The sequence below is a fragment of the Felis catus genome, chromosome D2 (assembly GCF_018350175.1).
Source record: "Felis catus isolate Fca126 chromosome D2, F.catus_Fca126_mat1.0, whole genome shotgun sequence".
Taxonomy (NCBI): domain Eukaryota; kingdom Metazoa; phylum Chordata; class Mammalia; order Carnivora; family Felidae; genus Felis; species Felis catus.
Window position 1 is genome coordinate 33,024,747 of NC_058378.1, and position 12,377 is coordinate 33,037,123.

General features: G+C 40.4%; 1 protein-coding gene and 1 non-coding gene across 10 annotated transcripts in view; both read right to left on the minus strand.

The window, feature by feature from the left end:
* The window catches only part of MICU1 (mitochondrial calcium uptake 1), a 248,255-nt gene that overhangs the window by 12,224 nt on the left and 223,654 nt on the right, over window positions 1–12,377 (minus strand). The window lies entirely within an intron of this gene.
* LOC111557171 lies at window positions 11,554–11,659 on the minus strand. Its single transcript, XR_002737030.1, has one exon. It is a non-coding gene; the product is annotated as a U6 spliceosomal RNA (small nuclear RNA).

Here is a 12,377-nt window from a genome sequence, read left to right on the forward strand (position 1 = left end):
CTAAGGGCAGCAACCCTTAAAGTCCCCCCAAAAGCAGGGCTTGCAATAAATACTAGTCTCTATACTTCCTTAGTTGGTGGAATTTCTTTCTGATTCTTTTCCCAGTGGGATGGAATGTTGGCCCATTTTGTCCTTACTCATCTATTTATGTGGACTGGGGGCAGTTTATCCTCTCCCCACACTCCTCTTTCTCCCACTGGTAATCATGAATCCCCAGAGCAGTGCTCTTCCTCCTTGGGGCACTTATATAATTTTACTAAATCACAATATATTCAAAGTAATGTAGTTAAGTCAGAATCAATCTTTAGAATTGCTAAGTGACTTGAAATTTGGGAAGATAAATGAAGTCTCTGCAGAGAAACTGCCTCATAAAGCAAATATTTCTTTCAGAACTTGAGCTTCCTTGCCTTCATCATGAATAATTTCAAACACTGATGACTTTGTCTTAAATGAACGGACTCCTGGCCAACATGCCTCTTCACGTATAAATGTTTTTCACAAAATGCAATGATGAGATGAAGCGCAGGGCTTGCCTCCCACAAGCTTTAAGAGAATTTGTAAAATAGGAGCTTTTTTCCACATAACCTGTTCCCCACACATCGTTGTGACATTCCCACTCCCGCTTTTATGCTACGCCTGTCTGGGGGATGTTCTCTCATATGGTTTGCTGTGAACTTTTCCCTATTTCCACTTTCACGTATAAGCACTGAGTCTCCTACAAAATTCTCTAGGTTTCTCCAGCAGTGGGTGCCATGTACCAAAGAGAACAACGGTATGAAAGTCAGTGAACCCGAACCTCTGCTCTCAGTTTTGTGTCACACCAGCTGTGATCTGAGCAAGCCATTTCCTTCATGTGTAAATGAAGAGGTAACAATAAAGGAAGGATTTATTTATATACTTTTTTAAAAGTTTATTTATTTTGAGAGAGAGCGTGCACATGAGGGGGAGAGAGAGAGAGAGAGAGAGGGAGAGAGAATTCCAAGCAGGCTCTGCACAAGGGTCTTGAACTCACGAACTGAACTATGAGATTGTAACCTGGACTGAAACCAAGAGCCAGACACTTAACCGACTGGGCCACCCAGGTGCCCCCAAAGGAAGGGTTTAAATGATTTCCAAGCTCCCTTCTCACACTAAAATTTTATGGCTGCCATGTTATTTTTTAGATAACATGGCTTAAATCAGTTAAAATATCCAGATCTTCAGAAGTCTTCAAAGAATGAACGTAAAGGTGTGAATTTCTGGAATTACGGCTGGTGTGGTGGGCAGAATTCTGAGACAGTCCTCAACATGCCCACTGTCTGGTATATATATATCCTCTCTAATCTCCTCTCCTTGAATGAGAGCAGGATCTGTGAATATAATGGGATACCACTTGTGGGATTAGCTTACTTTATATGGAAAAGGTAATGGGATGGTCACTCCCAAGATTACAATTATATAATAAAAGAATGCAATTCAGCACACTGGGGAAAGAGAGTCTCTTGCTGGCTGTGAAGAAGTGAGCTGCCCTGTTGTGAGGGGAGGGGGTCACAGGGCAAGGAACTGCAGCGGCCCCCTGAGAGTGATCCCCAGCTGGCAGCCAGCAAGGAAAAGTCCTACAGCCGAAAGAAACTGAATTCTGCCAAGAACCTAAAAAAGTGTAGAAGAGGGCCCTGACCGGCAGATGAGAACACAGCCCTTCTGACACCTGTTACACTTGAAACCTTGTTAGGACCCGAGCAGAGAAGCCAGCTGTGCTGTGCCCAGACTCTGACTCATAGAAACTGAGGTAATGAATAGGTGTTGTTTTAAGCTGCTAAATTTGTATTATTGTGTTATGCAGCACGAAAGCGAAGTGGAGAAGGTATTTATGGTTGGGAATGTCCTTCTGAGGTTCCTGGAATCATACTTCATATACAGCTGTGCTCATTTTAGGGCCCTTTTACAGAACTATCACTCTTCTGCAACTACTCTACCAAGTTCCACAAATTAGATCTTTAGATACACTGGCCAAAGTCTAATTAAGTTTTAAATTTCTTAACAAGAAAATAAATTAAAACTGCCACCCTGCTTTTGGGAATTGAACAGCACTGCTCTGATTTCCAATGTGACTGATAATTATGTTAGTTCATTTTCACACAAATTTGGATATAACTTTAGGCTATAACATGTCCATTAAAACATTACTACATTCAGTAAAAAACTGATTTAATTAGAGTGCAAGAATTTCAAATCTGGAAGAACTTTTGGAGATACTTAGTATCACTCTAACCTGAGGGTCAGAGAAGTGACTTGACCGTGGGATCAAGAAAATGAATGACATGGAAGGGTGATACAGTTCTCTATCACTCTCCCCATCACACTAGGCTTTTAATAGAGCATTTCCGCATCCTGTCCAGGATATGACCATTAGAATTAATTCATCTGCTTATTCAACATTAAATGAACATCTACTATATATAAAGAATTGTTCTAGGATCAGAGTAGGACACAAAGATGTGGAAAACAAGGTTCATTGTCCTCAAAATTTTATGGTCTAGTGAAAACTCCCCCTTGAATGCTGAGGACAGTAGAGATGTTAACAGGGGTTAGATATTCCTAGGAAGAGAGAATTTAAGTAAGATTAATGCCTGCTGAAAGCAATGGTCTCAAGAATTTTGGGATGAATGATGAATCTTAGGAGAAGCTAATGACTTATAACTTCTAAACTGATATGAATCTTAAAAGTTTCTGAAAAAAGCAGTAGATACTACTTCCTAAGAGAACAAAAGTAAGCCCCATGAGTTCCTAGGGTAATCTTTTTATTTTTTTAAAGTAGATTTATCTTTTAATTTTTAAAAGTTTATTTATTTATTTTGAGAGAGAGAGAGGGAGAGAGAGCATGTGTGTGTACACGCAAGGGAGGGGCAGAGAGAGAGACAATCCCAAGCAGGCTCTGTGCTGTCAGTGCAGAGCCCGATGCGGGGCTCCAACTCATGAACTGTGAGACCATTACCCGAGCCAAAATCAAGAGTTGATCGCTTAACCGACTGAGACACCCAGGTGCCCCCTTTTTCTTTTTTGTTTAATAACTTTTTGCTCAGTTCTGATATTGGGATAGATTGTTTCCAGTCTATAAGCTCCTTAATAAGATCAACAGGCAGAAGAAAGACAGTATCTAGGGGTTGAAAACCAGAACAGGCATCCAGGTACAGTTGTACTTTCAATCTGGTATACTAATACAGTATTGTCTCGTTAATTGTCACAATAGCCCCAAAGTGATATTCTATTATCACCATTCTACAGATGAGGAAACTGAGGCTTTGAGAACTTAAGTTCAAGGCCACAAAGCTAATGAGTAGCAGGGACTCAAACTCGAGTTCGAGTTTAAAACCAAAATTCATACTTCCAAATTTCATGCATATACTTAACTGTCCATAAATGCTAGATGTTAGGACAGTGTCTAAAAGTGTAACAAAGCATTGCCACACCAATGAGTAGAGGTGGTTATTAGAATCTGACAGGTCCACATCTGTATATCCTATGTTTCAATGTGGAGAACCAGCCAGTGTAGTATACACACACGTGTCCTCCTCTTCTGTTTTCTTGTTACATGACCTTATTTAAGTGACTTTAGGCTTCTGTGTGTTGGTTTCTTCATGAAGAGTAGTATGGTTAGAAAGGTGAAGAACACCTGTGTCTAGAAGACATTCCTATGTGGGGTAAGAAGCTAGATTAGACAACGACTCTAAGAGTCTATGTCACTATAAGGGATGCACTACAGATGTCAGAGGATGTCTGCAGAGCCTGGTCCTGAACAGACAAGACAACTGCAGGGGGAAAATGTCATGTCACATTTCATATTTGAGAGAAGGGCACTGACTCCAAAATGCCATAGTTTCCCAAAAGGACTGTGTTCTACTCTTAGTCACAGGGAACTGGAAATAAATAGTCTAGACCCTGTCTTTCCTAAGCTACTTACAAGGATGGTTCAAAATGGTGAAACTTCACTGCCTTCAGGGTTGTGTTCAGGCAAAGAGTTTCAAATTCCAGCAGCATTTTGGGAAATACTGAGAGACACCATGATGGTGTGGAAGGGATATACCGACTTTGGGATCAGAGAGGCCTGAGCTTGAATCCTGGCTCTATGTCCTTAGCTGGGTAACAATGAGCAAGCCGCTTTATTTTATATTTCCTTACCCACAAAATGGGGGATAATACCAACTACCTTTCAGGTCTTAAGGATTAAGAGAGATAATGTCCAAAAAGCACTTAGAGTTATGACTGGCAGACAGAAGCTGCAATGAAATGATAGTTGCTGTTAGTGTTCCAGATGTGTGATGGCCTTGTAGTCCTCAAAACGACAATGCTATAGGATTCTTAGGGCTCAGGAGAGAGTGGCAGCTTATCTGTTAAAGATAGTTGTTCAGAATACAGGAGTTTGTTGTGTGTTAGAATTTACTCCATTACTAATTTCTAACTTCCCCAACAACCCAGTAGGGACCTAAACACCAAAAGACTAAGATTCCTTTACTCATTCAAAATAATAGGCTCAAAGAATATCAGAGCCACAAAGATTCTTAAAGGTCATCTATGCCATCCAGGTCACTTTGGAGTAAAGGTAACTGAGATCATTTGATATGACTGATACTTCAAAAAAAATACCTGGGGATGCAAAGAGCATCCTGTAGGAATTATGCTACAGGCTTTATTAGTTATTCTCTTGGCTGTCAGACAATAAGGTAAAATGTATGTATAGAATGACTATAAAAAATTAAGGACAGGGCACCTGGGTGGTTCAGTTGGTTGAGTGTCTGACTGTGGCTCAGGTCATGATCTCATGGTTTGTGGGTTCGAGACCTGGGCTCGCTCCTCTCAGCGAAAGCTCACTTGGGATCCTCTGTCTCCCTCTCTCTCTGCCCCTCTGTCACTCACACTCTCTCTCTCAAAAAAGAAAAATTAAAAGAAATTAAGGGGGTGCCTAGGTGGCTCAATCGGTTAAGTGTCTCATCTTGACTTTGGCTCAGGTCACGATCTCATGGTTTGTGAGTCCAAGCCCTGCCTCAGGCTCTGTGCTGACAGTGTGGAGCCTACTTGGGATTCTATCTCCCTCCTTTTGCCCCTCCCCAGATTGCTCTCTATCTCTCTCAAAATAAATAAAAATAAACTTAAAAAAATTAAAAAAAAAATAAGGACAACCATGTCATAAATTATGATTTTCAATCCAAGTAGGGCATGAGTAGTAAAGCCCATGGACTATATTTGTGCGATTATTTTCCTGTGTTATAGTTCAAAGTACACAGGGGACACAACTGTACCTACAGGTTTACCAAATCTATAATATCCCGAGGTGCTCTATAATGGGGTTTCGCCATACCTGGAAACCTTTTATTCTCTTGGCAAGAGTTAGAATATTCTCTCTCTCTCTCTCTCTTTTTTTTTTTTTTTTTTTTTTTATTAAGTGGGCTTCACACCCAACACGGGGTTTGAACTCATGACCCTGAGGTCAAGAGTCACGCGCTCCACCCACTGAGCCAGCCAGGTGCACCAAAAGTAAGAATATTTGACGTTATACAAACCATAGCTCATTCTAGAGCTCCAATTCAATTTCTAACTTTTCCATCAGAGGATGTCATCAGGGAAGAAGTCGTGTTCAGTTTTTCATTACCTTCTTCAGCAGAGTAGGTAAATCATTCAGACAGCACTCTGAGAGGTTATATATCTAATTTTACGCCCAGTATGTGCACGAATAAGCAATAGAACCACTTCCTCTTAAGTGCTAAACAAGAGATGACCTATTGTGGAGACACACACTATTTCATGGAAAAAGGTTCTTTCTTCAAATGGTCAGAATTCACCAAGGACATTTCACACTTGCGTGGGAGGTGTTATTCCCACATGGGCCACGCAGAACTAAAGAAAGAGCCTCAATGAAATTACTTATTTTTACTCTGGAGGGATTGGATCATGCCGTCATGTTGTGAATCTGTAGCTGCCACCCGCCTGGGTTCTCAAACTGTTCTGAAGACCATTAGCTCTGCAAGTTGTTAAAAGACATTTTGGAGCAAATCAAGTTTGGGAACTATGTGGCTCTCTTGGAGATTAATAATGCACATTAGCATATTAAAGAGTTGGCAGGAGTAGTGCTGCAGGAAGAAATTCTGCATTCTCCAAACTTATTTGAACCATGGAACTTTTTTTTTTTTTTTAAACCCACAGAACCATTAACATATTGCAGTAAATAGTGTTCTTCACAGTGCTGTTTGGGAAATTCTGTGCTAAATTATGTCTAAAGACAGGGTTGCAAGCTCTAAAATAGCCAAGGAAGAGACAGTGCCAGGGCCTCTAAAAGGTGCCAATTTCTGAAGGTCCTAACCTTTTGGGAAAAAATGAAGGCAGCTGAGACTATGAGCCGCAGGCAGACCAAAGTATCCTGTCTCTACCCCTGACCCACTCATTCCCCACTCCCGGTATGGTGGGGAAAGTATTAAAAGTATCCACGTTCAATCTTATGGCTAATCATGACTTATCACACCAAACTGGCAAAACTTGTATACTTATTGTTCTCCTCTACAAAACTGCGAGCTTCTCAAGGGTAGAACCCAGCACAGTATCTGTGCTGCTAGTTGAACAAGTGGACAAACCACACCTAACTGGTTTACATCAACTTCATAATGAAAGCAGCTGACATTTATTAAACAGACACTGCATGATAGGTACCAGTTTAATAACCTATGAGGTAGGTGTCATTATCCTGATTTTAAAAACATAGAGACTGAATTTGGAAAATGCCCAGAGCAACTCAGCCAGCTTAATGATGGAGCTGAGCTTAAAACCCAGACAATATGACTTCAGAACCTGTGTTCTTAACCATGACACTTTTCTACCCTTCTTCCAAGTTTCATCTTAGCAGTAAAATCACATGATTCTGCAGAGGGAGAATTCGGGTAGAGCTCAAACCAGTGGAAACATCACTAGTAGGACTGCCAGGATTAGGAAGGTTTGAAAGCAAAGGGGAAAGTACAAGGAAAGGCTACTGAGGATAGGCACATCTGGCAGGGTGAGGGAACATGGCAAGGATGGCTGAACACACACTAGTCTTTCCATGCACGTGCTGGTACATAAACAGTTAACATGACTGGTATCACCCCTTTAGGTGTCCAAGAAGGTGAAATATATGCCAAATCTAAAAGATAGGGATTACAGAAGAACACAATGAATTAATAGCATGAGTTTGCTCTCTGGGTCTATTGTGAAAGTTGAGGGTTTATTGGCTCAAGATCCAATGTCTTATTTATATCCATCAATATGTTTATTAACTTATTCATTTATTGGTCAAATATGTGTAAAATGTATACTGTATCCCAGGTATTGTCTTAGGCATAGGGAATATATCCATGAACAAGACAGATAAGCATGCTAATAAGCAGAGTCAGATAATAAAACACATAAACACATGAGAAAATATCAAGTACTGACAATTACTATGACACAGCCTGATGGAGTTACTTTAGAATGGGAAGGACGTGAGTTATATGAAAACTGAATCACAGGGGCCCAAAGACACAGAGATCACGGGAAAGAGCACTTGAGGTGAAGGAACAGCTATAACAAAGGCCTTCAGGTGGGAATGAACTTGGTATATTTAGAAAATAAACAAAGAACAATGTGGAGGGGAGTGAACTGAGAAGAAAAGTGATATTTGATGGACTCAGAGAGTATACAAGGGCCATGACATATGGAACCCTGTCAGCCTGGATAGACAGACTAGGGCTTTAGCAGGGGAGATGGAGAAATGGAGTCAGAGGCAGGATGATATGCTTTGGAAGTAGAGAGACAAAGATTTAGTGAAAAAATGAATGCGGGGGAGAGAGAGCAAGAAACCAAGGATAATGCACTTTTTTTTAGCTTCTGGATAGGTGGTGAATAACTCAGTAAGTATTTATTGAGCACTTATCATATAAAATACATTGTCGTTTAGTGGTCTCTGTCTGATTAGCCATATTTGTGGAAATTAAAGCCTTTGTCCATAATTTATGGATAGGAATTGATGATAATAGTAAAGGCAGAAGATTTTAGGCTAATGCCTCTTTTTTTTTTTTTAAATTATAAGAACAACAGACAATATAGTTAGTGTTTATAATTTATGTGGAGTAGTTAGGGAAGGCCTCTCTGAGGAAGTGACATTTGAATTGAGACTTGAAAGCTAAATAGAAGTTACCCAGGTAAACAGCATAATTAGGTTTCTAAAAAAATTTAAGCTTTCAAACAGACAATACAAATATTCTCAAAGTAATTTAAATTCACTGCGTCCCCCGTCCCCCCCAACCATTTTGTTTTTACTTTGTGGACTACATCTGGGTGATATTTAGTTCTTGGTAGTTACAGTGGGTTGAATAGTGACCCCCTAAAAGATATGTCCACATCTTAACCCCTAGAATTTGTGAATGTGACTCTGTTTGGAAGGAGGGTCTTTGTAGATGTAATTAAATTAAAGATCTTGAGATGAGATCTGGGCTAAGAATTACCCAAGTGGGCCCTAAATCCAATGACAAGTGCCCCTTCAAGAGATATACAGAAGAAAGATATGGAAGGAGAAGGAGGGGAAGGCTATGTGAAGAGAAGCCAAGGAGTGACCAGAACCGCAATGAACCAGAAAAGGCAAGGAAGGACTCTCCCCTAGAGCCTTCAGAGGGAGCATGGCTCTGCTAACATCTTGACTTTGGATTTGTGGCCTTCAGAACTGTGGGAGAGTAAGTTTGTTTTTTAAATCCCATGTTTGTGGTAATTTGTTATGGCAGCCCTAGGAAATGAATTCACTTGGCTTCTCCCTGCTACTTAGTATGAATCTAGGCCAGTTTCTCCTAGATAGCTATCGTTTTGCACTCAGGGATCCAAAGTTACATAGATAAAACAAACCAAGAAGTCAAAACAAATGCTAAATATCATACATCTCAAAGCCAAACATATATCTGGATGTTAGATGTGACTGTAAATTTGTAATACTGCCTCTATTACATAGCAAGGATAATGAGGCATGGATTATATGGAGACTCAATATCCCAGGAAATGGCCTGAAGTCATTTGAAAGAAACACTATTTTTTTTTTTAACCACTAGGTCGAACTTTCCTTTGCCACCACTACTCTGAATCATTCTATTTTATATACCATATAATTTTAACACAGACAGTGATTCATCCTAGATAACTGTTCTTTAAAGCAATTCTACTGTCTTTAGTTGAGCTCTTCAAAAGAGGCATGCAAATATAAAGAGGAACTTATTAATTTTTATTTTACAATAAGTGATCACTTTAAGTCTTCTATCTTTGGATAGTCAGATGCTGTCCGATCCATTTTGTGAAACAGAGCAATAGAACCAAAGCTATTCTAGAGAAATAACCCTGTGGTATTACACATACATACATACCCTCCATGATATCATTAATTTTTTTCAAGGGATTCTACAAAAGTCAGAGGAGGTATTATTTTAAATAAACAAAAAAGCAAATAAGCAACTGTTTTTCAAAAAAGCTGTGGATTATGGGGAGCCTGGGTGGCTCAGTCGGTTAAGCATCCAACTTTGGCTCAGGTCATGATCTCGGGGTTCGTGAATTCAAGCCCTGCATCGGGTTCTGTGCTTACAGTCCACAGCCTGGAGCTTGTCTCGGATTCTGTGTCTCCCTCTCTCTCTCTGCTCCTCCCCCACTTGGGCCTGGTCTCTCTCTCTCAAAAAATAAAATAAACAAACAAAAAAAGCTGTGGATTAAGAAAATGAAGTAAAAGGATTCAGTTTGGGAAGGAAGAAGTAAAAAAATCTCCATTTGCAGATGGCATCATCTTATATTAGAAAATCTTTTTTTTTTTTTTTTAATATATATTAGAAAATCTTCAGGAATCCACCAAAAAGTACCGAATAAGAAGACTGTGTCTATAAAACCTCAGTCAGTGTTTTGGAGAGGTTTAAAACTTACACATTGTAGTACCCAACAGTGAAATAAAGACATTGTCAGATCAACCAAATCTAAGAGAATTCATTGCTAGTAGATCTGTACCACAAGGAATGACTAAATAAGTTCTTCATACTGATAAGAAGTGGTATCAGATAAACATTTAGATACTCAGGAATAAATGAAAAGTACTCAAAGTGGTAAATATGAGTAAATGGTAAAAGTGGATAAGTATAAGAGATTATTTTTCTCCTGATTTCTTAAAAGAAAACTGTTCAAAGCAAAAATCCTCATGTTGTATTGTAGGGATTATGACACACACAGATGAAATACAAATGACAACTAAAGCATGAAACATAGGGCCATGGTAAATGGAACAGTATTATTGCAAGTTCCTTTTTTTTTTTTTTTTTGAGAGAGAGAAAGTGCTTGCACATGTGCATGGTGCAAGCATGAACGGAGGAGGGGCAGAGGGAGAGAAAGAATCTTACACAGTCTCCATGCCCAGCACGGAGCCTGATGTGGGGCTCAATCTCCCGACCACCTCACGACCCTGAGATCACAACATGAGCTGAAATCAAGAATTGGGACACTTAACCAACTGAGCCACCCAGGCGCCCCTGACGTTTCACTTGAAGTGGCACAATATTAACTTTAAGTGAACCGTGAAATGTTATAATTTCTAGAGAAACCATTAAGATAAAAAACGCAAAGAGATATATATATACACCTAAAAGGCCAGGAGGTCCAACAATATGTCTAGAAGTGGTGCACTCTAAAGACACAGATTAAGTGCAACGTAAAGGAAGACATATCATGCAAATAATAACCATAAAAAAAGCTGGAGCAATCATACCAATATCAGAAAAAGCAAATTTCAAGAAAAGGAGTCTTACTAAAGATAAAGGGGGAACATTTCTAATGATAATAGGATCGATTCATCAGGAAAGCATAATAATCCTAATCAATGTGTGTGTACATTTAATGCCAGAGCTCAAAATTCAGGATGCGAAGACTGACATCACTTAAAGGAAATAATGGACAAATCCACACATTATCAGTGGAGATTTTTTTTTCCTTCCTTCCTTCCTTCCTCCCTCCCTCCCTCCCTCCCTTCTTTCCTTCCTTCCTTCCTTCCTTCCTCCCTCCCTCCCTCCCTCCCTCCCTCCCTTCTTTCCTCCCTCCCTCCTTTCCTTCCTTCCTTCCTTCCTTCCTTCCTTCCTTCCTTCCTTCCTTCCTTCCTTCCTTTTCTCCCTCCCTTCTTTCCTCCCTTCCTTCCTTCCTCCCTCCCTCCCTTTTCTTCCTTCCTTCCTTCCTTCCTTCCTTCCTTCCTTGCTTTCTCCCTCCCTCCTTCCCTTCCTCCCTTCCTCCCTTCCTTCTTTCCTCCCTTCCTTCCTTCCTTCCTTCCTCCCTCCCTCCCTCCCTTCTTTCCTTCCTTCCTTCCTTCCTTCCTTCCTTCCTTCCTTCCTTCCTTCCTTCCTCCCTCCCTCCCTCCCTCCCTTCTTTCCTCCCTCCCTCCTTTCCTTCCTTCCTTCCTTCCTTCCTTCCTTCCTTCCTTCCTTCCTCCCTCCCTCCCTCCCTCCCTTCTTTCCTCCCTCCCTCCTTTCCTTCCTTCCTTCCTTCCTTCCTTCCTTCCTTCCTTCCTTCCTTCCTTTCTTATGCTTCATGAATTTACATGTCATCTTGCACAGGGGCTACGCTAATCTTCTTTGTATTGGTCTAATTTTAGTGTATGTGCTGAGGAAGCAAGCACGATATGTGGAGATTTTAACATCCTTCTCTCACTAACTGAAAGAGCAACTAGACAAAGAAGTCAGTTAGAAGATCTGAATACTATCAACCACCTTGACCTGACATTTTTACAACACTATACTCAAAAGTGCAGAATATACTTTTTCCAAATGTATTGAAACGTTCTTCAAAAAACTGACTATATCTGGGGCCCATAAAACAAGTTTCAATCAATTTTAATATTTATTTTTGAGAGAGAGACAGAGTGTGAGGGGGAGAGGGGCACAGAGAGAGGGAGACACAGAATCTGAACCAGGCTTCAGGCTCTGAGCTGTCAGCACACAGCCCAATGTGGGGCTTGAACTCAAATTGTGAGATCATGACCTGAACCCAAGTCGCATGTTTAACCAACTGAGCCACCCAGGAGCCCCAGTGTTTGAAATTTTTCATAATAAAATGTTGGGGGAAAAGTAGTGTTTTCACTTCCCCTGCTCTCTCACATTGCCTGTACTGACTGGAGCTGACTGTGTAGGAGGTAAGCCAACAGGGGGTGCTATTCTGAGCCACAATTTTATCTTAAAAACAAAGCCAAAAAACCCAAGTTAACACAAGAAATAAACCAAACCATTGCTTCCCACCAAAGAATGAGTTGAAACGCATGCTGACTTTAGTTTCACAATATGTATATCATGACTCTGGTTCCAGTGAGAGAAGTTCCAAAGTCTCTAAAGATGGGCATC